Source organism: Miniopterus schreibersii (genome assembly GCF_964146895.1).
Source record: "Miniopterus schreibersii genome assembly, chromosome: 10".
Taxonomy (NCBI): Eukaryota; Metazoa; Chordata; class Mammalia; order Chiroptera; family Miniopteridae; genus Miniopterus; species Miniopterus schreibersii.
In genome coordinates, this window is record NC_138110.1 from 56,032,057 (window position 1) to 56,056,681 (window position 24,625).

Sequence of the window (24,625 nt, forward strand, 5' to 3'; positions counted from 1 at the left end):
GGCTGTCTCACGAGGCTGGTGACACAGGGGAAGTGAAGCATTTTCTGCACAGGTGAGAACAGACATCCTCGCGTTTTCTCCAGAGCAAAGTTGCACCTGAGTCCTGGACGGCAAATGTCCCTTTCATTCAGAGGGGTGGGTTCTCTCGTCAGCCAGCAAGGTGGCGATGCCTCTGCGGGGAACTATACTAATTGGGAGAGTCCGCTGGGAATTTCTGGTGAGTTACAGCCTGAGCAACGTTCTGGAAGCTTCAAAGCTGAAGGTGCAGTGTGCTGATCGCGTTTGTGCTGGTGTGCGGTGTGAAGTCACAGGGAATAATTGGCTGCTGCATGGTTTCCACCCCAGATGACAGCCACGGAGGTGGGGACAGCCAGTCAGTATCAGAGACAGCCCACAAACCTCTGCCACTATCTCAAAGCGAGCACAAGCCCACAGCCAGCCTTGCCTAGTGCCCCTTCAGCTGACAGTGATGGTTTTCGGGGTGCAGAGAGGAGGAGGAGGAGGCCTATGCAAATCAGGTGGGCCTCGAGGCTGAGCTAAAGGTTTGAGTCTTTATTCTAAGCACGCTGGGAATTCACTGAGGTGCTTTAAGCAAGGGGGTTGTGTGATCAGTTTTCAAAAAGTTCATTCAGGCTGCCTGGGAGAAGTGATTAAATGAGATTAGCAGCATCAAGGGCTTTGCTTAGGACCTGGACTGCAGTAAGTGCTCAGGAAACATTGTCCAGCTGCTGCCTCTAATGGTCGGCTGCTGGGTGCCAGGAGGGAGTGGATGGCAGCTCAGCAAAGGACCCTAGTCACTCTTTCTTTCTGACAAAGGGACGGATGGTTCCAGGCTCACTGGCCAAGCCTGGCAGGTTTCCACATCTAGCTGCGGAGACTCAAAAGAGGGGCCCAGCCAACCTGAGATGAGAGTGAGTGAAAGCTGGCAGTATGGAAGGCAGGTGAAGCATTGCCCCTGAGCTCTGCCAGGAAGCCCTGGCAGGGAGGGCAGCGCCCTAATGGGGGTTGAGGGGGAGGAAGGAATTCTCACCTTCTTGGCTTCGGCCCAAGATCCCCAGTTCACAGCTCTCTGCTGCTCTGGGACACTTGGCTGCCCACCTAGCTGGATTTCCAGACCTGAAGGAGAGGCAAGGTGGCACACAGGGACAAACCATGCCCTCATGTGGGACACACTTGACCAGGATTCTCCGTGCCACAATTTCAGTAAAGCCAGGCTGAAGGCAGACTATTAGTGAGAGCTGGGTCCCCCTCACCCCACGTTCAGTCTCCAGCTTCTGAAGTCACTGGATGCCATGCTGGTACTTTCTGGGATTTTTCACAGTTCCTGCTGATCCCCAAGTGGTGAGGGCCTCTTGGCTGGTGGTTTCCCTTCCTGCTGAGCGGGTCTTAGTTTCAGGGGACAAGCAGGGGAAGAGAGAGCACAGTCAGGGTCTGCGATGGGCAAATGGGGTCTTGGTATAGGGGTCTCAGAGCACAGGCAGAAATGAGGCTGGGTGTGAATGTTAGAGTGAGGGTCTGTGAGGCCCACCATGATCCTCTACTGAAGCCCTGGAGTATGCTGGGTACTTGCGTGTATCTCTTTGAATCCTCTCAGCTAAAACCCTTTGGTGCAAATCTCACCTGACTCACTCATCAGGGTCTCTCAGATAATCAGTGACAAGCCTTGTTTGCAACCCAAGTCTCTCTTAATCAGGAACCCTGTGCCAGATACCCCTACATGCATGGGCAGAGGCTGTTAAGAATATTCCTTTCCATTATCTGACTATCTTAGTTGTCAGCCAGGCCCACAGGCTGATATAAAAGTTCAGGCATTACTGTCTGAGTCCTTCGAGCCTGCCCAGCCCACCTCACTGTGCATAGCTCCCCTTCTCTGCTCTTTGACCGGACAGAATGGATCCACATGGAGCATCTCTGGGGCTCAGAGACATGCACCCACCAGAGCTATTTGTGCTGCCTCCCCGTTTCAAACTACTTAGGGGGAAGAGATGCCTTATAGAATTTGTTCTTATTCAATGTAGTTTTGGGGTGAATTAAATGTAATGATGCTTGAGCCTGGTTCAACCGAGGGCACAAATTAATGGCAAGATCACTTTTAAAGAGATGCCCGGTTTATAGAAAGTGCTCACTAAGTTCCCGGGACTGATAGGCCGTTGTCAGCTAGTGTGCCCTTAGCAAGGATGGGTCTGTGGTTCTTACTCTTGGGTGTGCAGTGGAGAGTCCTTGGGAGATGTTATGAAAATGTAGACTCCCATGGTCTCCTCCCTGATATTTTGATTCAGTAAATCGTAGGTGAAGCCCTGACGCTGCATTTTTATAAGCTCTCCAGGTGATTCTAATGTGAGTGTTCCCTTTGGGTTACTCGTTGGTGTTCACTGGGCTGGGTTGGTGGATTATAAGGCGGTTAGGTCAGAGGTCCTGGGACATAGGCTAAGTAACTCATGCTAGGAGAGGTGGCCAGGGGTAAGAGGTATAAACCTGGATCATGGGATGAAGGCGTAGAGGGTGTTTTAGGAAATGAGGTGAGGGTAATGGGCAGGATGGTCTTGGGAGCAGGGAAAAGGCACTCCGAGGGGGACTGGTGGTAGGAAAGGCACATACTTCTGGGATTCTGTGCTTCATGCTTAGGAGTCCTCATGCCTTTCAGGTACTGCGTCTGCTCTGCTGAAATGAATTTTAAGATCCAGTCCATCTGTGACCTCCCCTAAGAATCCTGCCTGCACCTCCACAGATAATTTAGTCACTACGCGTCTCCAGCACAAGACGATCTCCTTCATTTCCGTGTCCTCGGTGACCAGGACGGGGCTGGCACTCTGGAGGAGCCTCTCTATCAGTGATAGTGATTGAATGGCTAATCTGTTTTCCAGAGTAGCTAACCGAGACCTCCAGGGGTTAAGCCTCACCAACGTGACTTTATTCTGTGCAAGGCTGCCTAGGGCATGCCACCAGCAATGTGATGAGATTTCCTGATCCTGTAGGCTCAGAACTGGGGGTTGACACATGTTCTGGGGGAAGGGCTGAATGAAATATGCCTGTTTAAGTGGAAATTGCGTAGGGATGAGCCATCAGGACAAACAGGGGAAAAGCATGGGGACTAGCCAGTGTTGAGAAAGCCTGGAGGGGACATAAAAGAGTGAGGGTGAAGGAGCCAGCAAAAGATGAATGGAGGGGGTAGGAGAGGGGGAGATAATTGACACAGTTAGTCCTATTCTGTATCTAAAATGAAACCACATGCATTATTCTCACAGCATATTCAGAGCAGCCTCTGTTCCTAAAAACGAAGAGATTGGACCTGGAGTGTCAGATAGCTTGTCCAAAGCCACACTGTCCCTGAAGGGGCAAGGTCAGGACTTGAATCAGCTCCTTTGACTCTGTCTTCTACACCACGTGGAGAGCAAAATGAGTAGCTTGCTTGCACTACAGCCAGCTTCCCATCTCTGTAGCCATATTGAACATCAGCAGTTAATTATCTTTTTTTTTTTTTTGGCCAGCATCTTTACCAATATCATGTTTTTAGAACATACCACCTCTCTGTAAAATTTATCATTTAAAATTAGGCTTCCTTGTTATTTGGTGCAAGATTTACCTGTTCCAGAACTCAAGGTAATTTATTTCCAGTAGCTATTCCATTTGAAAACTCTGGGTATAGATATATCAACTCATAGTGTTTTATGCTTTACACTTATGTGATTTTATATGTCCATTATATCTTCATAAAACTGGAAAAATTTAGTATTTGCCTTTTGCCAAGTTAAAATAAATACAAAATACCAACCCCCCCTCCAAAAAAAAAACAAAAAACAAACCCAAAACAAAACTCCACATCCACACAAAAGCTCTGGGACTCTGACTATATTTGCTGGGAGAAAGAAGAGGGAAAAAGGAAACTAGAGTGTTGAAGAGTGTTCAATTCTCTAAAGCCAGACTATGGAGAGACAGGAGTTATGGGGACATGGTATGAGCTATATCGGCAGGGAGAACTGTCAGTGGTAATAATTAAATAAAAAGAAGGGCTATTGCTATTATTTACTGAGCAATTACTATGAGCCAGGGGCTTCAGTAAGTGCAGTATGTGAGTTATATCATGTGCCCTTTATAATAACTTTATGAAGTTTACAAATGAAGAAACTGAGGCACAAAAAGGTCTTTAGCCCGGGTCATACACTGGAAGGGAAGGGCCAGGATTCCAAGCCAGGTTCCAGAGCTGAGGTATTAACCATTAAAGAGGCTGTGTGCAGGGTTAGAAGGAATCAGCATTTTCAGGTCCCCTACATACGATCGGGTCCCTCCTTCTGTGAACAGTTCCCCTCCACCCCCAATCAGGAAATGTCAGGGAGCTACGGGATGGGGGTGGAGATGCGAATCCCCGCATCCCGCACCCCCATGGTTTAATCAGAAGTTAGTCACCATCTCATTTCGGCCCTGGCCACTCCCTGCCCACTCCCTGCCCGCTGTCAGCGTCGGGAACTTTGTAACTGGGCACCCCGGGGAGGAAGTTGGCACATGCAGGAAATGACTGGACGGTGGATTTCTGGGACCCTAGGACCAGTGATTGAGGGCTCCTGCCCTTTCCCTTCTTCTGCCTCCATGGTGGCACAGAGGGAGAAGAGTAGTCAGTCATTAAATGTCCCCTCTGTATGGGGTCCATGCAATTTCCCCTATGGTTCATTCTCTCATCAGCTCTGTGAATTGGATCCTATGAATATCCCCCGTTTTAATTTAATGTGAGCAAAGTGAGGTTTAGGGAGAGGGGGGGTGCAAACATGCTTCTGTTCAACTCTCCATTGGGTCCCCAGAACCACAGGGTTTTACAAAGACACATGCAGTGGCAGAAACCTGGTCTGCATGGGTGCCAGTTAAGAAAAACAAACGTACTTGCACACTGTTACTTGTCGCTCAAGGTGAGGGTAGCTTTATAGAATCTCCTGGGGGCCAGGGAGGCCTTTTTATTTTTCTTGGATTGTTTCGTATATTGACTAAGGGATCAACATGACAATTGGCTTCTCATGGCTGAGCCTGTGCTTCAGGGTGAGCAATTATGAAAAGGATCGTCTCTTTCCAAGGGGGCTCATGTAGACCCGTGATACCCAAGGTGTGATTGGGGAACCAGCACCATAATCATTTAGATCCGTGTTAGAAATGCAGGCTCTCAGGCCCCAGCTGACCAACTGAATCAGAAATTGCATTTTAATAAGATCTGTAGGAGATTGGTGCACACATTACAGTTTGAGATGTGTTGATGCTGACGGAATTTTTTTCTTTTCTGAACCCTTAGCTTTGAGTGGAAGTTTCCATTAAAATTAGGTTACAGGCCTTTCAGGGAGCCACCTGTCTGCACAACATTTCAGGGGGTAGGTGCCCAGCACACTGCTTGCCAATGTGTGCAGGGGCCAAGGAATTTCCAGCCTTCATTGCTAGGACCTCAATCTACTTCTTTTACTGCATGAGAAATTGTCAGTCAGGCATGCCTTGGGCAGAAAGATGCTTTTCCTACAATGGAAAAAAAATATCTTCACTTCCGAGAGGTGGATCCATCAGTGTTTATTATCATTTTTATTGTAATGACTTAAAAAGAATGCTGGAGCCCTTCCTTCCTACGTTTGATGACAGGGAGCCAGGCTGAGCTGTTGTTCTGAGCGTTACCTGGCTCTTCCATGGGCCGCCAAAGGCTACAGAGGAAAAGAGGAGAATTGGCTTTGATGTGGGTACATGTGGATAGGCTGGGAGGATGGCAGAGCGGAGGGCAGGGTCTGAATGGCAGAGACCCAGACAGAGCTGGTGAGAGGTGGAGAGTGAGGCGTCTTCCTGGGGAGAGGGGGAGAGAGGTGGCTGAGAAAGGGCCTGTGGGAAGGGGTGATTTGGGTAGCCTCACCTGTGTTGGCTCGGGGATCCAGCCTTCTAGGCTCTGGTCTGGCCTGCCTGACTTGCGATTACCCATCCAGAGCCTTCACACAAGTGGGGACATGCCTGCCTTCTCCAGTGCCCTTTCTAGCCAGTGGGGATAATGCCTGTTCCATGCCCTGGGTTCTTCCTTCCAGAGGATCCCTCCCACAGGCCCTCTACCTACAGCTTTAGCATGGGTAGAGTTGTGTCTCCCCCAAACGCATGTTCAAATCCTAAGCACCAGAACTTATGAATTTGACCTTATTTGGAAACAGAGTCTTTGCAGATGTAGTCAATTTCAGATGAGTTAATACCGGGTTGCGGCGGACCCTGATTCAATGGCCGGTATCCTTGCAAGAAGAGAGACTTTTGGACAGAGACCTAGAGGGAGAAGACCATGGGAAGATAGAGGCAGAGATTGGAGTGATGCAGTTACAAACCAAGGACACCAAGAATTGCCAGCCAGCCCCCGGAGCCAGGAAAAATAGGGAAAATCCTTCCTTAGAGTCTTGAGAGAAAGCATGGCCTTTCCTGCCCTTTGATTTAAGAATTCTGGGCTCTAGAACTGTGATGAAATAAATTTAGGTTGTTTCAAGCCACCCAGTTCATTGTGGCAGCCCTAGCAAACTAATAGCAGCTCTTAAGAACACAGGGGACCCCCCCCCCCCACCCAGGACACCCAGCAGGGGGTGGCGAGGCCCCTCATGTCTGTATTTAGGGAGGGAGTGGTTGAATGGAGGGCCCTCCAGCACTTCCCTTATATGGCAGCTACCTGGTTGGTAATGACATGGGACCCTGGCCATAACACAGTGATCAATTTGCCCAATACTGTGTCCAGTCTACCTCAGCATGAGAACACCCATGGCTCTACGCATCTAATCCTGCATGTATCTCACAGAGCTCATCGCCATTGATTTAGAAAAAAAAGAAAAAAGTCCCAGTCTCTAACTTTCTCAGAGGCTTTGGTCATCTGTAACTGGCCAGAGGAATGGCCTTTAGGGGCCAAAAGTTAGTTATGGTTTGGTAGCAATTTCCCCTATTTGTGATTTTGCAATTGCAGAACACGGCTGGCTGTGCATTTGCATAAGCTACTTTTATCCTGGGCGCTCTGAGCCACCCAGCAGCCCCCACGCATGAGTCACAGGCAGCGCCCCGGGCGGAGGTGCCTTCTGCAGCTCCTGCACCCTCCCAGCAGGCCTCCACCCCCTCCCTGAGCTGTGCCTCATTTGCTGCTGGGCAAAGCTCAGTCTAGCTGCAAATTTGGCGCCTGCCTGCGTGTGTGTAATTGGGTTGGATTTACATTAAGAGGGTTCCCTGTGGTGAAAACCACACTGCTATTTCCAATCCGAAGCTGCATAAAACATTCAATTTTCTAAGTATCCGTCAGCTGTTAGTGCTGCAAAAAACGGAGTCTGCCTGGATGGATGGGAGGCTCCCACTCAGTCCCGAAAACTCCCGATTATTTGTGCTACCGGAGGGTATAATATGATATGGTTGTGGATAATGAAGCGTTATTCATCTAAGTAGCCATTCAGTCATTCAACAAGCACATCTGAAACTCTAGTCTGAGCTGGGCACTGTTCTGAGCGTCTAATCAGATCCCATCCCAACTCAGCTACAAACCCTTCAAACTGGTGTAATCTAAACCAGAGATTGGCAAACTTTTTCTGTTTAGGGCCAGAGAGTGTATATTTTAGGCTTTGTGGGCCAGGAGGTGTCTGTTGCAACTGCTCAACCCTGATTTTGTAGCTTGAAAGCAGCCACGGACAATACACGCATATAGATGGGTGTGACTGTGTTGCAATAAAATTTTGTTTATAATAATAGACAGCAGGCCAGTCTTGGCCAGGGTCATAGTTTGTCGACCTCTAATCTAAATACCTTACTTTGTCCTGCTGAGCGCCATGGCCTACTTCCTGCCCGCACCCTCCTGCTTACCGTACACAGCTCTCCCTGCTGTTCATTCTTCTCCAGAGGTATAGGAACTTTGTTTCAACTCCAAGAACCACCAAGCTCTCCCCTGCCTCAGGACCTTTGCATATTCCGTTCCCTCTGCCTGAGGAAACTCTCTCTTCCTGGCGCTTCGCTAAGATGCTTCTTCATTCTTTATGTTGCAATGGGAGCTTAGCAGATGCCAACCTTTGCGTCCTTTGTGACATCCTCCTTGAGTGGCACCTCCTTCGAAAGCTATGCCCAGAGAAACCTGCTTCCCTCAGTTTCTCTCCACTCCAGTTGGAAGGCATGTTACAGACAATAATGATCTGACTGTTTACTTGGATTTTGGTTCTGGGTTCTGTCTCCCACTCACTTTGCACTGAAGTCCTAAGAGGGCTGAGACATCATTATTTGCTCCCTCCAATTCCTTGGCGTGATGCTTGGTATATAATAGCCTCTCGATTTGAAAAGCGAATATTTAAGATCACTCAACAAATAGTTATTTAATCAATAAAAGGTAGTCCCGACCTCAGGGAGCTCACAATCAAGTAGGAGAGTCAGACAGACAAATGACCACATAGGTGACGTGAGGACGACTGGCAGATGTATGTCTGAGTAGTCGGGTGCTAGAGGGATGGCTGAGCAACAGGCTGCCTGAGTAGGGGGGCCCCTGGCAGGTGGGGAATAAAGCAAGGCTCAGAGCGACAGACGCAGAGCAGGACACAAGAGTGCGGAGCAAGGCAGTGGGCACACAGTCCTCCTGGCAGACAGAAACGAGAAAGAGGGTGAGGCGGTTGATTGATATTTATGGAGCATGAACTAGGTGTCAGCTACTCTGGTGTTTGCTTACTTTCCTCACAGCAGCCTTTCAGTGTAAATATTAGTTATTAATAAATGTTAAGTAAATGTTAATATTGTTCTGATTCTACAGAGATAGAAACTGAGGATCAGAAAGGGTAAGTGATCAGGCCACCGTCACACAGCTGGTAAGTCAGGATTCATACCTAAGTCTTCTTTGGTCTATAGCATGTGACTCCGAGATGTGGGGTAAGGGCAACGTATCTATTAAATAACCTGCAGTTTGTTTTTCATCAGGAAGGTGCTTCCTTCTCCCCAAATCATGCCCTAGATTTAATTTTTCATCTCTCTAATAGGCTGGTGAAACCCTTGGGGTCACTGCTTGCCCCGTCCAGATGCCCCTGGCTCAGGCCCAGCCTGTTACGCTGGACAAGAGGAGAGGGAGGGGAGGGACCTTCATTGAGAATCTCATCAGCTGTATACACAAGACCCCATGATTCCATTTAATCCTCATGATAGTCACATGGCAATGGAACCAGCTGTCCCATTTTACAGAAGAGTTAGCTATGGCTAATGGCCCAAGGTCTCCCAGCGACCGAGAGCTGAACCTCTGATCCCTGTGCAGGTGCCCTCTTGCCCCCTACCATGGCTTCTGCACCCTGACAGCTGCATGAGGTGGCGCCCAGGGCTCAGAGAGGGTGACAAGAGAGCTGACTTCTGCCAGCCTCTCTAGACGGTGACAGCCCCTCCTAAGTGGAGACTCTGAGAGGGGGAATGAGAGCACACCTGTCTAAGCAAGGCCATCAAATTGCCCGAGGAGAAGCTATTAGATATATGAGGAAATTCTTAGGCGATTCTACTGGAAAAAAATGCTTACTGTTTTTTTCCCCCCACTAAGTGTTCATATAAACCTTCTGGGCGAGGGAGCCGAGGCGCCGCGTCTGAAAGCCAGCCGGCCTGTTCTCCCTGGGGGACCGGCGGTGATTTGATTCTGCTGGCTAACGTTGTTCGAAGCCGACTTCATCTCCCCCAGCACTCATCAGAGCTGCTAATAGGCCCTTCAGAGCTCATAAAGAGATGACCAAATCTGGGGCTGGGGGACTCCGGCTCATTTATCTTCTGCAGGCCCGATCACATCTGATTTTGTACGCTGACGGCTCAGTGCTCAAGTGTGGTCGAGCCCACATCTCAGACACCCGCTTGGCGTGGCTGGGCCTGCGGGCCCCCGGGAGGGGTGGAGGCCCCCTGACCCCCCAGGGTCTCACTGTTCTGATGCGGCAGACAGACACTTACCTGCCGGCGGTATCGATCTGTGGACCAGAAAATAAAAGCATTTAGGCTCGGAAGGGAACCATGAAGGGCTCCGTAATGGGAGTGTCAGTTTCCACTCCGGGCTCTCCACATGTGCAGGGGCTCTGTGACGCGTGTACATCCACGCGACCCCCTTGCCTCTCCTTAGGTCTGCCTCAATGAGTTTGCAAACTTACGCATGGGGACAATGGAAAACAAACGTGAAGTCACCGATACGTAGATGTCACCCCGTGCCGCAGATATATTTCCCTAATCGGTATTAGCACCTTTTAAAGACCTAATCACATTCTGCAGCTTTCTCCTAATATTTCTTTTTCATAAATATTTTCCATAAATATCTCTAATTCATCTAAGTAAAAGATGCAGTTTGCACAAAAAACGATTGGGGGAATTTCATCAGATATATTTAAACCATGTGTTCTTCAATTAATGGACCAGTGAAGGGGATGATTGTACCATCACTAGCATTTGCTTGCTTGCAGTGTGCCAGATGCAGGGTGAGCAGCTGCTGCTCATAGAAACTCTACACAAGTGGCAGCGTTAATGGCACCATTTTACAGATGAGGAAACAGAGGTTCAGGGAATGTTCTGGTTAGCTATTGCTGTGTAACAAACTACCCCACACACCTCAACAGCGCAAGACAGCATCCATCTTAGTAAGCTCATGGATTTTGTGGAAAGGGCGCAGAGGGCAGTTTTCCCTGCTCTGTGATGTCTAGGGCATTGGCTGGGGCTTTAGGTATGTCTGGAGTAACTGGAACAAATGGGGTTGGGAATAGTTGAGCTGGAGGATCCACTCCCAAGATGGCTTCTTCACCCCTTGCCTGGGGCACGGGCTGGGTCGACCTGAAGCGGGCTGAGTTGGAGCTGCAGGCTGGGGCAGCTACCATGGCCACTCTGGCACGGTGGCCTCAGGATACTCAGCCTTCTTACAAGGTGTCCTGGGACTCCAACAGTGAGTGCTGCTGGAGAACAGCAGATGTCCATGGCCTTTTAGGATCTAACCCTGGAAATCGCATAGTGTTCACTTCTACCGAACTGTATAGGTCCAAGGAGCCCCAAGCCCACTTAGAATTGTGGGAAGGAGACATAATCTCCAAATCTCAATGGGAGAGGAGTCAAAGACTGGGTATCGTGCTTTAAAACTGCATCAGAGAGGTTAACTAACCTACCCAAGATTTCAGAGAGGAAGAGGCAGCCCAGGGATTTGGAGCCAGGTAATCTCTCCTAGGGACCATATGATACTTCCAGCATTGCTAGACATGCACTAGATGCTAAATTTATGTGAGTAAAGAAATGGTCCATTTTCATTGTTGTTATCAATCTTCAGGGCAGATGAAGAACTGGACAAGGTGTAGTCTTTATGGAGTGGATGTAAGAGTGGTGAGAATCTGGAATCAGGCTGTGAAAGGGAAGTTTCAGGAAGGTGTGCCGTCAGGAGTGTTTTCACAAAATTAAAGCCACGGTGCCTTCAGGCTATAGAGGAATTGAAAAGTTCTTCTTTACCTAAGTCTTTGCATTTACTCTGTGGAAAAGTCCTTGCCTTCATAGTTAAAAATACTCATGGCGGCCAGGAACCAGCCAGTTGGCTCAAAGAGTTTCCATGAACACTGAGAGAATCCGTAAGACCTGAGGCTGCAGTTTGCCAAGAACTTACGTGATTTTACAGAGCCTGTGTCTGCATGTGCTCAGCCCAGCACCAGCCTTAGGGTTTGTTGACGGAATAAAGAGTGTGCTTCCAGGACAGCTGGGCTGGGCCCAGAGTTTGCAGCATTTGCAACCTGTCTACACAATTGAAGGGTCTTTGGTGGTCATACCTCCTGCAAGTTTCTTTATGGGAGATAAAGTTATAGGGAGTGACTTCTGAGAATGCAAAATGGGCAAGGGGCAAAGAGAGAGCAGACATTCATGGGCATCACTCGTGCCCAGCTGAAGCTCTTAATCCAAGTGTTGGACAAAATGCTCTGGTTCCACCTTTGACTGGCGTCTGGACCAAAGGAGCAACAACTGGCCAGACCTGTTCTGGCCAGCCAGGGCAAGGCAGGGGAGCTGCTCGCCTCACCCGAAGAGGCAGGTTTATTCACAGGCCTGCGGTCGGCCTCCTTGGAGGCTGGAGGGTTGTGCCAGGAAGGAGCAGCTTGGTGGGTCCCTCAGCAGGCTCTGAGCTCACAATGCAAGGAGGTAGTCTGCCTGGTGGTACACGGGGCAGGACTGGGCTTTGCCGGAGGCTCGGGCTGGTCATTCACTCTGATGAGCAGTGTGTCGGGGTGTTTGGGTGGCACAGAGTAAGGTGTCTCCCACTGACATGAGGTGCAGGCCTCTCCTGTAACAATTAGAGCGGAGCCATTTAATACTGAGGGTTTGTAAAGAACCTGGCACGATGCTGAGAATTTGGTGTTCAGGTGCGATCTCCCTGAAACAGACACCATGACCAAGATTCCAGTACAAGTAGTTTATTTGGGAAGTTGAACACAGACAAGGAAATGGGGCAATGATTAAGGAAATGAGAGCAGCAATAAAGAGGGGGGAATCAAGGCGACTATCACAGCACACACACACACACACACACGCACACATGCACACATGCACACAGATACACACAGACACAGAAACACAGACACACACACACACATGCACACAGATACACACAGACACAGACACACACACAGACACACTCTCACACACACAGACACACACACACACATGCACACACACACACTCTCCACAATTTTGGCCAAATTTTAAAAACAAACTGATCCTCAGGCATAAAGATGCAGGTTGTGAGAGCTGAGAATCCAACTGAGCTCACTGGAAGCTCCAAGGGGCTGGGTGGAGCACCAGTGGCATTATGTCACTTAATCATTATATGAGGAAGGGACTGTTTGTACCCATTTTATACAGGAAACTGAGGTTTAGCTTGGTTGAAGTTGCACTTTAGTGGAGTTGCTGGAATTTGAGTAAAGGCCAAGAACCCACGGCTCTAACCAGTAAATTATACTGCCTCCCTAAGTATAAAGTTATAAAGCTTAATAGGAACTGGGCCCCAAATTCCTCCTTTCAGAGGCAATCAGACCTGATTAGATTTTAGGCCACAGGACAAAGTTTGACCTTAAGGAACAGAGTCTGATTTATAGAACACTCCCATCTTGTGAGAGAACCAGAGTTAGGAGCATATCAAGCTGGGCTAAGGGAGCCTGGGACCTCATGCAAGCATGTCGCTCAAGTTCCCACAAGTAAGGGCAGGAGTCAGACAGAGGCAGAGTTGGGGATCTGAGCCTACCATTGACGGGACTGGGCAGGGGGCAGGTAAGGAATAAAAGGTGGAGATCCTTGTAGTTTCCAGTGGGAGGTATGTAGGGTTGTCAAGGTGGCTAGGGGAGGAGGTCCAGGTGACCCTATGTCCCTCTCATCCCTGTACCATTTGCAGTGAATCCTAGGTGAATATTAGATAACCACCACCCACACCTCACCCCAACTATTCTCTTGCTCCTCTAAAAACACTCTCAGGTTTGTCAAGGAAATGCCCCTGAAGACGTCCCCAATTTTCCTTCTAAACATTTGGTGAGCTACACTCAGCCTGAAGACCCTCCTCCCTTTCCACGCCCCGTCCCTCCTGTCTCCCAAACTATGGAGGTTGCCTTTAATTAAACCCAGGCACACCAAGCCCTTGAGGACCAAGAGGTTTGAACTGTAGGCACACCCTCTAACAGACAGCTTCTAATTACCCTCCGCACAGCCTTCTCAGCTCTCACTAGCCAACATTCCCCCTGGGCCACCATTGCCATCCCTGCTTATCTGAGAAACTAGCAGACCTGGGAACCTAGCATACTGGGGTGCTAACTTTGGTTCTATGCATAAATATCGGGCATGAAAACACGCATAAGGTCTCCTCCCTCCCTCCCTTCCTCCCTCCCTCCCTCCCTCCCTCCCTCCCTTCCTTCCTTCCTTCCTTCCTTCCTTCCTTCCTTCCTTCCTTCCTTCCTTCCTTCCTTCCTTCCTTCCTTCCTTCCTTCCCTCCTTCCTTCCCATTATGACAAGCAAACAAGATTTCATAATACAAAAATAAATGTGATGAGGGTGGCCACCTACCAAGGTAGGATGGTCAGTAGAGATCTATCTGTGGAGGAGATATTTTTAAGCTGAAACCTACCTAAGTAATGGCAAGGAACTGACCATGTAAAGAAAGGAAAGAGCACTCCAGAAGCTAGAACAACATGCATGTGGGCCTTGAGGTGAGGAATAGTTGGGCAAGGTCAGGAACAGAAATAAGCCCATCCTGGCCGCAGCCTAGTGAGCGAGGAGAAAGGTGGCATCAGATGTGGCTATAGAAATGGAAAGGAGATGGGTCATCTAGGGCTTATGTGCCACACTGAGGAACTTGGATTACATCGAAGGCAAGTGAGAAACCATAGGAGAATTTTCAGTATGCTGCTGACATGATTTTCTTCATTAAAAAAAAAGTCACTCGAGATACTCTGAGAATTAGATTGCAGCGGGGAAAGGTAGAACCCGAGACCTGCTTGAAGTCTGTTGCATTTGTTCTTGTGAGAGATGATGATGGCCCAGCCAGGGGCTAGGTGACAAAGATGGAGCCACGTGACAAATTGAGATGTGTTTTGGAAGTAGGAACAGTGGGACTTTCTGAAGGACTTCATAGGAAAGAGCTCAATCTTCTTCCAAGAACCAGGGGTCAGCTTTGTTCAGATGGATCCCAGGCCTCAGAATAATATGTTAAGAAACATGCTGATCCAGTGTAGTCTGGGTAATAAACAAAAGACAACTGGACGAAAAGTCAGACTTAAATCACACAGCAGCTCTCTGATAAACAGGGGACTGTCGCCCTGGAAAATGCACTTGTGTACTTATAAAATTCTGGCAATTTTATGTGTACAATTTCATGTGACTCTTGGATTCCCGAAGACCCTCCATGGACCCCCACCTCCACCCCCAGTGGACTAGGAGGGTCATATGTCTCTAGACCCAAGGTTTAAAAATGTATGAACTAGAGATTTACACTGACTCTCCCTATTCCAGAAATCTATAACTTGAAGAGTGGACAATGACCAGTCTTTCTAAGGCAGGTTTATACATAATCGATCTCTAGTTTATGCTCTCCTGGGACAGGAGTTCCATGAATCTCCTTGAGGGGGCCTGCGGTGTTCTGCCATGATTGAAATGCAGTCCAACCCTCTTTCCATTTGTTCAGTCTCCTGAGAGAGGGATGGGCCGTCAAAGTGAAGTCTTGAAGGAACATGGGAATATGAACACGTGGTTCCTAGGGCGGTGGTATTCTGGGTCATTCTTTTCTAATTTTGTGTGTTCTGTTTGGCTGGTATAACATTGCTTGAGCAATACATTTTAGAAAGAACCCAAACAAGATTGCAGTTCAGAAATTATCTCTATTTTCAGCTTGAACAAATAATAAAACAACATTTCTAAAAAACAATCAATAAATCTTTTTTTCACCAGTAGATTAATTTTCCCCTGTGTCTACATTTTTTATTATCTCTTTTCCTTGTCTTTTAAATAAAAAGGCAAGACCATGCATTCCAATACATTTAAGATACATTCACCTTACATTTCAATCTCCAGAACTTCTTTCTCTTCCTAAGATTTGTGAGAGCTCTCCATGACTCCATGCCTTGCAAATGCTGTTCCCTCGGCCTACAAGGCCCTTCCCACTAGGTCTTCCTGGGAAACTTGAACTTAATTTTTAGGTCCAGTGGAGAGGTCCTCCTCTTAGCCTTTGAGAAGCAGAGCCATAGCAGTCACGTGCCCCAACTGGGGCTGGGTATTGAACCTGCAACCCTTTGGTATATGGGCTGACGGTCCAACCACTGAGGCACACCAGCCAAGGCTCTTGTCTCTCTTGTTCCCTTTCCTCCAAATCTTCATGTCCCTTCCATCATCTCAGCACATGCACACACACACACAAATACACACACACACACACTCGGTTCCCCTAAAGAGAAATAGAAAAGTTGATAAAAACCCACACTTAACTTGGCTCATAAAATCACTAAGTACAAAGAGACATATGGGGGTTCATTTCCCCTCCCCCCATCTTTCTATCAGCAAATCAGCTCTGACTTTTCACCTAACTCGAGAGCCAGGCCTCTCCCCCTGGCTCCCGGCTCAGTCTGCTCACTTCTTCTTTTCCCAAAAGCAAGGGCCTCTTGCCTGCACCGCAGTGTCTGAGCGGCAATTACCTTGTGTCTGTTTTGCTGCTGTCAAATGATTTTTTCCACCTTCAGGGCCATCGCCTCCCACTTCTTATCTCTACCGTGATCCTCTGCAGGGCGCAGGGGACCTGTCTCTTGACTCTCATATTTTTGCTTCTGATGTTAAAAAGTTCCCTTGAACTTGCATTTACAGACGCCAACCAGCAAAGCCCTGGTGTCTTTGCACTGGCTGACACAACCTGGGGGCAGGGTGTTTGCAATTACAGCAAGCTGGCTGCGGGATCAGAGAGCTGCCGGGCCTGGCAAGGCCAGTCCTCCGAGCATCTTTGATGAGTGACAGGGTCATTATTATGAATGTTATGCGGTTGCAGGTAAAGGCCTGTGGCAGGCGCGCCTTTCTCCCTTTATCTTGTGTAAGCTGCAAAGACAGACATACATACACATACATCTCTGCCTAGACTGTGGCAGGCCTGGCCAGGGAGGGGGAAGCGAGGTGAGGCCCAGGATTTCCCACAGTTGTGGACCGACCCCTGCCCAGAGCCCCTGCCCTCTCATAGCCCCCTATCCCTCTCACAGGCCGCCGTCCTCTCTCGGGTGGCACGACTGCGGCTTCATCCTAAATTGGAGAGCTGGATTCCTGGTCCCCTCAGTTTTTTGGTTCTAGCATTCCTCTAACCCATTCATATTTTTGTTGAGATGTAGAATTTCTCTCTGTGGAGATATTTTCTGCCACTTATATTTTTTGTAGGAAAAATAAAAAAATAGCTAATAGTGATCCTAGCTTCTTGACTCACAGTGGTGCTTCTCTGGGGAACCTGCTCTCTCCCGTGTCTGTATTCTGTGCTGCAGAGAGTTGATAAGCACTTCTGCAGACACGTTTGGTGAATCTCTGTCCCTAGTGTTCCCTGAAGGAAGGAGGCACACCCAGTGTTACTCATCTGGGCACCAGGCCATGCTAAGCTAGAAAATTCTGTCTTAGGAGGCATGGCTATGGGCCTCCCATCTCTCCCCTTTGGCTTCAGACTTTGAGGAAATTTGATGTCTTCAGGGTGGTTCAGGGGTTCAGGGGCTCACGGTGGCATCCTTGACGGGGAGGTGCGATGGGAGCGGGGAAGAGGCCCATCTCTGTGCTCCTGAGCCGAAGGTGGGACATCTGCTTCATCTCGTAGGCGAGCGTTTCTGGTTGTTCTTTCCCTGTTCCTTCCTTTCGGTTGACACAAGGGCTTTAAAAAGACTCCTCGGACCCTTCGAAGCTTGTCTCCAAAACACGGCTGAGTCTACCAAGGACCTTGTCTCGTCATTGCAGGGGTGCAGTGGACATGCCTCCCAAGATCAGCAGGAGCAGCAAGGTATGTTCTAGAGTTCATGCTTTTCAAACATGGATGGTATTTTAAAATAGCCCCAATATGTGATCTTCTGAACCTTACGACATCCTTCTAAAGTGACCCTCATCTTGCTTCCATTTTTATGGGCGAGGAAACCGAACATTTCGGACAGTATATTCCAACTCCCCACCCTCACTTGACACCCTCTATCCCTCTATTTTCTGCTACCCTTGGAGGATCTGTCAAGAGGTGAACATTTTGGCCACATTTTTTATAACCTGCAAAGCACTTTCGCATAACTGGTCAAGCTGGATGGCTGCATTCTGTGTGTGAAGCTAGACAGAGCTGGGTTTTTGCTGTGTTTTTTTCTTCTTTAATTTTTTTAAGAGTAGTTCACTGCAGTCCGCAGGGCTTATGTGATTTGAATATCACCTGCCAATAGACGGGGAAGCTGGAACTCAGAAGTATTCCAATTTGCTTTATTTTGGCCTAATTCAGAGTACAGCCAGGTATGGGAATGCTGGGTTTGGGAACACAGGCTGGGGTGCCGAGGGAACCCCCACCAGACCCCCAGGGCGCCGTAGCCCTGCCAAACCAGGGCTCTCGGTGTGTTTGGCGGGTGGCCACCCGGTTCTGGAAGTAACCACAGGGACTCTTACGAATGCTTCAGCTATCTCAGTATGTCACTTAATAGGCTCTGTCAAAAAGCCCACGTAATGTAGAGAACTGAAGCGACTCTGGGATTGTCTTGGTCCTGTACCTGCTTTGCCAGCTCACAGAAAACCAAGGGAAGCATCTCATATTTTTTCTGCTTCAAGGACGCCAAGGATTGTTCGGTCCCCTCAGGCAGCTGACAGGCCATCACATCTGACAATGCCCGAGGCCAGGGGAGAGGAGAGGTGTTTACGTCTGGGCCGGGCTAGTTTTGTGAGAGGGAATTACCTGCTCGGTAAGGCCTCAGAAAGAAGTGCTCTCACGGGTTGTGCGAGGACAAGCTGAGGAAACTTAAGCCATAGCTGTTTGGATTGGTAACAATATTCCAAAGGCAAATGTTTCTCAGGGGCTGGGATGTTTTCCGGCATCTGTAACATACTTGGGGTGTGACACGGGGGAGTGTACTTCCCCTCCCTTCGCAGGCCCTCATCTCTAACGCAGGGAGCTTGGAATTCTCAGGGCCCCGGCTCACGCCTTGAGAGGGGTCAGGTGGGAAATTCAGAGGCTCAGGCTGCTGGGATGGGACAGGGCTCATCTTGGTTGATGAGAAAGGGGCATGGTGAGCAGGACTTGAGCCTGTCTGGAAAGAAAATCTCAAGAGGTCAGATTGGGAGGCCGAAGAGGACAGCAGAAGTCTCCGAGGAGTGGCAGTCAGGCTGGGTCAGGCTCCGGGCGGGCTGCCCGGTGGGAGGAATGGCACCAATGTGTGGGAAGAGGCTGCCCAGGCCGGACAGGTGTCGGGGCCCAAGCCAAGTAGACTGGAGGTCAGGATGGGATGTCAGTTCTAAACAAGGTGCCTGAGTGGAAAGCAAGCCTGAGTCAAAACCCACTCCCCCAACCACACAGTGTGACTGGGGACTGGGTGGCCAGGGACAGACCCGCTCTGGGTGCAGGGGATTCTGAGCTTAGCAGAGCAGGAGCAGTTCTAGGAGTAGGCTCACCTGCTTTCTCAGGGCAAAGATGGTGCTGTTTTGGCTGGAGGACTGGAGAAGCTGGACAGATACCTTTAGAATTGAAATATGGTATTTCCATTTTAATATAAATAAAAGTAGTAATGGCCAACACAAGTGGAGTGCTACATTATTCTAAGTGCTTCCCATGCAAGAACCTATCAGTAGGCTAGGTTTAGAGATTTTTCTTTTTAACCACTATGGTAACAATAAAAAAGAAATATTTATTTATTTTTTACCAAGATCGAACATGATACCTATCCCTTTAATTGTGACCTATGCCACCATTAAAGAGTCCAGGCAAACATACAGGAAATGGAGAGCGGCAAATGGAAACCTACTCAGACCAAAGACTCTCAGGAAATAGCGACCCTTTAAATGACCCCCATCAGTGTGGATTTCATTGTCAGACTTTCCTTTTTCCAGTCATCCCTGTGTCTTTCCAGCCAGAATTTCATGTTTTCAAGCTGGAGGTGACTCCAGACACTGGTCCTAACCTTTCTTCGCATAGTCCCACAGTAACCTTGGGGACAAGGTCTTCCAAGAACATAGTGATCTTCATACCGCAAGTGTGAGGCAGAGATATCTTTCTGGTTGACAACAGATGAAGTAGGAATTTTCATGGGCAAAGGACTCAGGTGTGCAAAAATATAACTTTATTAATTTCATTATTACTGAAATTAGTTTAGCTCTTCAGTCCCCATTTCCACTTGGCAGGAAACTTAATCTTGCTAACCCAAAATAATCCCCCCATCCCATTTTAGAGTTTAGTTTATCTTAGGTAAATTCTTAAATTCATAATGTTATTCCTGACTTTTCTTTTCTTCACACAGTGGTTATTCTAACTTCTTGATTAGTTGACTTTTATTGTTGTTGTACTGTTTTAACAATTCAAAATTACTTGATTGGTATAAAGTTATTGCTGTGTAACTTACAAAAAGTAAAATTTAGCATTTTTAGTGTATAGTTTGTTAATTTTTACACAATAGCCTGTTGGGGTTTTGATTGAGATGGTGTTGAATCTATAGATTAATGTTGGGAAAATTATCACAGCAATATTAAATCTTCCAATCCATGAACATGGTATAGTTCTCATTTACTTAGGGCTTCTGTAGTATCCCTTAATAATGTATTGTGGTTTTAGGCTTGGAGGTCTTGAGCATATTTTGTTAAACTTTCCCCAAGGATTTCATGTTTCAAGGTGCTATTGTAAATGGTATTGTAAATTTCACTTTTAAACTGTTCCTATCAGATATATAGACATAAAATTTATTTTTGAATGTTGAACTTGTATTGTGACCTTGTTGAATTCATTTGTCAATCTTAATAACATTTTAATAGGTCCCTTAGGATATTGTATATGCATAATCATACTATATGAAAATAAAAACAGTTTCAATTCTTTAAAATTTGTGTGACTTTTATTAGATTTCCAGAATAATATTGAATAGAAGTGGTGAGAGATGACATTCTTGCCATGTTACATAAGGTTCAAGAATTCAGTTTTTCATCCCTGAGTGTGATATTAGCTACAGATTTTTAATAAGTAATCTTTATAACAGAGACAATTTTATTTTATTCCTAGTTTTCTGAAAGTTTTTATTATAAAAGGATGTTGAATTTTTTCACATGTATGAACATATGTGTGTATTCAAACATGACTTTTGCTTTTACTCTTTATTTTGGTTATATAGTTAAGTACAGTGAATGATTTTTAAATGATAAGCCAGCCACTAACCCTTGGGATAAACCCACTTTGTCATGATATACTACCTTTTTATATATAGGTGGATTACACTTTGCTAAGGATTAAGGATTTCTGTGCCTTTGCTCATAAGGGATATTGATCTGAAGGTTGCTTTTCTTGTAATATCTTTGTCTGGTTTGAGGATAAGGGTAAAACTGGCCTCATGAAATAATTTGGAAAATCTCCCTCCATATTCTTTTTAAAAGAGCTTGTGTAGGTTTATTATTTATTTAATAAATGTTTGATGAAATTCAACAATGAAGGCCTCTTGGCTTGGAGTATTCTTTGTGGGGATGCTTTTAATTAAGAATTTATTCTAAAATTTGATATAGGCTTATTCAGGGTTTTTACTTTTTCTTGAGTTAGTTTTGATAATTTGTGTCATTCAAAGAGTTCATTATTTTACCTAAGTTATCAAGTTTATTGGCATGAATTTGTTTATTACATTACCTTATATTATTTTAGAAGTGGTTATAGGATATGTAGTGATATTCCTCAATTATTGGAAATGTAGCTTCCTTTTTCCCTCCTTTATTTGAACAGTTCATCTAAGAGTCTATTAATTGTACTGATATTTTTAAAGAAATGGCTTTGGTTTTATTGACTTTTATCTACTGCTTGTCTGATTTCTATTTTATTGACTTCCTCTCTTACCTTTATTACTTATTTCTGTTTTCTTTGGGTATATATTTTTCTTCATTTTTAGAATCTTATGTTGGAAGCTCAGATCATTCATTTTGTACTATTTTTGTTTTCTAACATAAGCATTTAATAGTATATACATTCCCTGTTTTATCTGTTTTCCACAAATATTGATATTTTTTGATGTCTTTATCATTCAGTTTAAAATATTACCTAAATTTTCTTGTGCTTTGTTCTTTTACTCATGGGTAATATACGTAAGTGTTGGACAATTTCCAAAATTTCAAGATTTCCCATGTATATTTTTGTTTTCAGCATATGACTTAATTTTACTGCCAGAGAATATACTCTAAATAATTTTAGATCTGTTGGGTTTGTTGACACTTGTTTTATGGCCCACCATATAATCTAAGTGACACCGTATAACCTTCCTGGTGCACCTGAAAAAAATGTGTATTCCCTGTTGTTGGGTGGAGCATTTTATAGAGGTCACTTAGGTCAAGTTGGCTCATAGTGTTACTCAAGTCTTCTGGACTTTTGCTGCTTGTTGTCCTAATTGCTTGCCGGCCTATTCTAACAGTTGCTGGTAAATACTGCTAACATCTCTGGCTACCATTATGCACTTGTCTCATGCTCCTTTTATATTTTTATGTTTTTGGTTTATTTTCTTATTGTTGACATTATTGCAGATGTCGCTTATCCCCCCCCCACTTCCTCCCTGCACCCAGCCCCCACTCATTTTACTTTTGCTTCACGCATTATTGAAACTCTGTGATCAGTTACATACACGTTTAGGAAATACTATGATTTCTGGATGAACTCACTGGTTTTTCACTATAGAATCCCCCGCCTTCTCCTAATAATACTGCTTATTCTGAAATCTACATTGTATAACATTAATATAGATATTCTGGCCTGTTGCCAAGTGTTTGCAAAGTATATAATTTTCCATTACCTTACTTCTCTAAGGCTTTACATTTAAAGTGGGCTTTGGAAATTTATCACATGTTTGGATGTTACTTTTTTATACCCTCTCATAATCTGTCTTCTAATTGGAGCGTTACAACGAGTAAAATGAAATGTAATATTGATCTAAGTTTAAGTCTACAGTCTTCCTCTTTGTTTTCTATCTGTCCCACAGATTCTTTATTTTTCCTGTGTTCCTGCTTCCTTTTGTGTTAATTAGTATTTTAGTATTCCATTTTTCCACTATTGGCTTATTACCAACTCCTTGCTTTCATTTTTAGTAATTGCTCTAGGGAATATAATATACACCTTTAATGTACCTCAGTCTACCTCTAAATAATGTTATATCATCTAGTGAATAATGTCAAAATCTTACAACCATACACATCCATTTATTCCCTCTTTTTAAAATATTAAAAGTGAGAAAAAATGGTGTTTTATATTTACTCACATATATACCATTTCTAATGGGTCTTATTCCTATAGTGGAGACCCCAGTTTTTATCTGGTGTCATTTTCCTTGTATCTGAAGGACTCTCTTTAATATTTCTTCTACTGCAGTTTGGCTGGTGTTAAATTATTTCAGCATTTATTTATCTGAAACATTATTTCATCATTATTTTTGAAATACGGTTCTGTTGGTATGGAGTTCCAGCTTGGCAATCTTATTTTACACTTTTCCCTGTGGAAGGGGCATTGAAGGGTTTCGTCAGGGGAGTTTACAAGTGCCATGACTATATTTGTGCTTCAGGAATATCCTGTGGACTGTATGGCAAAGAATTGTTTGGCTTGGGGAAAGTATAAAAGCAACAGAAACAATTAGGCTGTTAAAACAATCCAGGGGAGATGTGAGGGGGTCTCAAATGAGTCACAGGAGGTAGAGATGGTGATAAGAAGACTGACTGGGAAAGCACATTGTGTCATTAGAAAGTGGGGATCAAATACAAAAGGTCGTGGTGGAGGTGAATCCTTGCAGGTGATTGAGGAGTGGTCCCATTTATTGAGATGGGCATTTATAGGGGAACAGGTCTGTGAGGTTGGCGCTGCCATTTCCATAGTGGCAGAGGCCCCAGATCTGGTGACCGCCCCAGATGCCATGCCTGGCATTCAAGCTCTCCACTGAGATGAACCCTTTTTTCACCTGGGGACCAGGTAACACTTCTAGCTCTTGCCACACTGCTGTGCCAGTGAGATAGACCCTTCTCTTTTTCCGAGATACTGAGCCTGGACTCTGACTTTGAACTCTATGTACATGATATTCAGGGTCTCCCACTTAGGCTAAGCTGCATCCAGCTCAGCACCTTCCTGCGTGGTGCTTGGCCTGAGGCCACTAGTCAGGGGCATCTCGACTCATGTCGGCCTCCCCAGGTTCTTGTTCTGTGGGCCTCGACTATCCCACGGTTGCAGCAGGCCCTGCAGCTGAGCTCACCCCAAGTTATGACATTATTTAGACTTTTCCTTTCAACTTAGAATATGAAACAAAGATAAATCACTCACCCTCTGCCGCTCATTTAACCCCTGTGTAAACCATCTGAGGGATAAAATGATAATTACCATTTTAGGGACTGAGTTGGGGAGGTCAATTAAAGCCTCACACTGTACTTTGAGATCTTTCAATGAAAGGCTCGGCGTTGTTACTGTTAACAAGATACCAAAGGGATATTTGCCAGCAGCGACTCCCTTCGAGCCAGCATGTCTGTCATTAGTAATTTGGGGGCTTGGCAGAGAGTCATGGGAATGTTTTAATGGCTTCTGTTCAACCCCAGAAATAGATCTTGAAGTTTCAAAAAGAAACGCTTGTTTTCTCTGTTCTCCTCTATTTCTGTACACGTGGTGACCCTCTGGGGAGATCTCAGGTTCTCTGCGAGGACTGAAGAAATGGGCAGCAGGTCCTCTGCCGCCTTCAGAAACTTGACAGGTGGTGGTGCCGGGGCCTGTTCCAGGCACGGATGCAAGGGTGGGTTATACCACTGCGTAGTAACTGTGGCCTTGGCTGAATTTCTGGAGCCACCTGGAGAGCTTGCTGATTCAGTGAGGTTTGGTGGAAGACTCTTTCTCTAAGAAACATTTGGGAAATGTTTGCTAGTTTGAACAAGTTATTTTATTCCGAAGCCAACTCCCGAGCACTTTTCCAGAGCTGTCTTTATGAGTCAAGGGGAAAATGTTTTCTGTCTG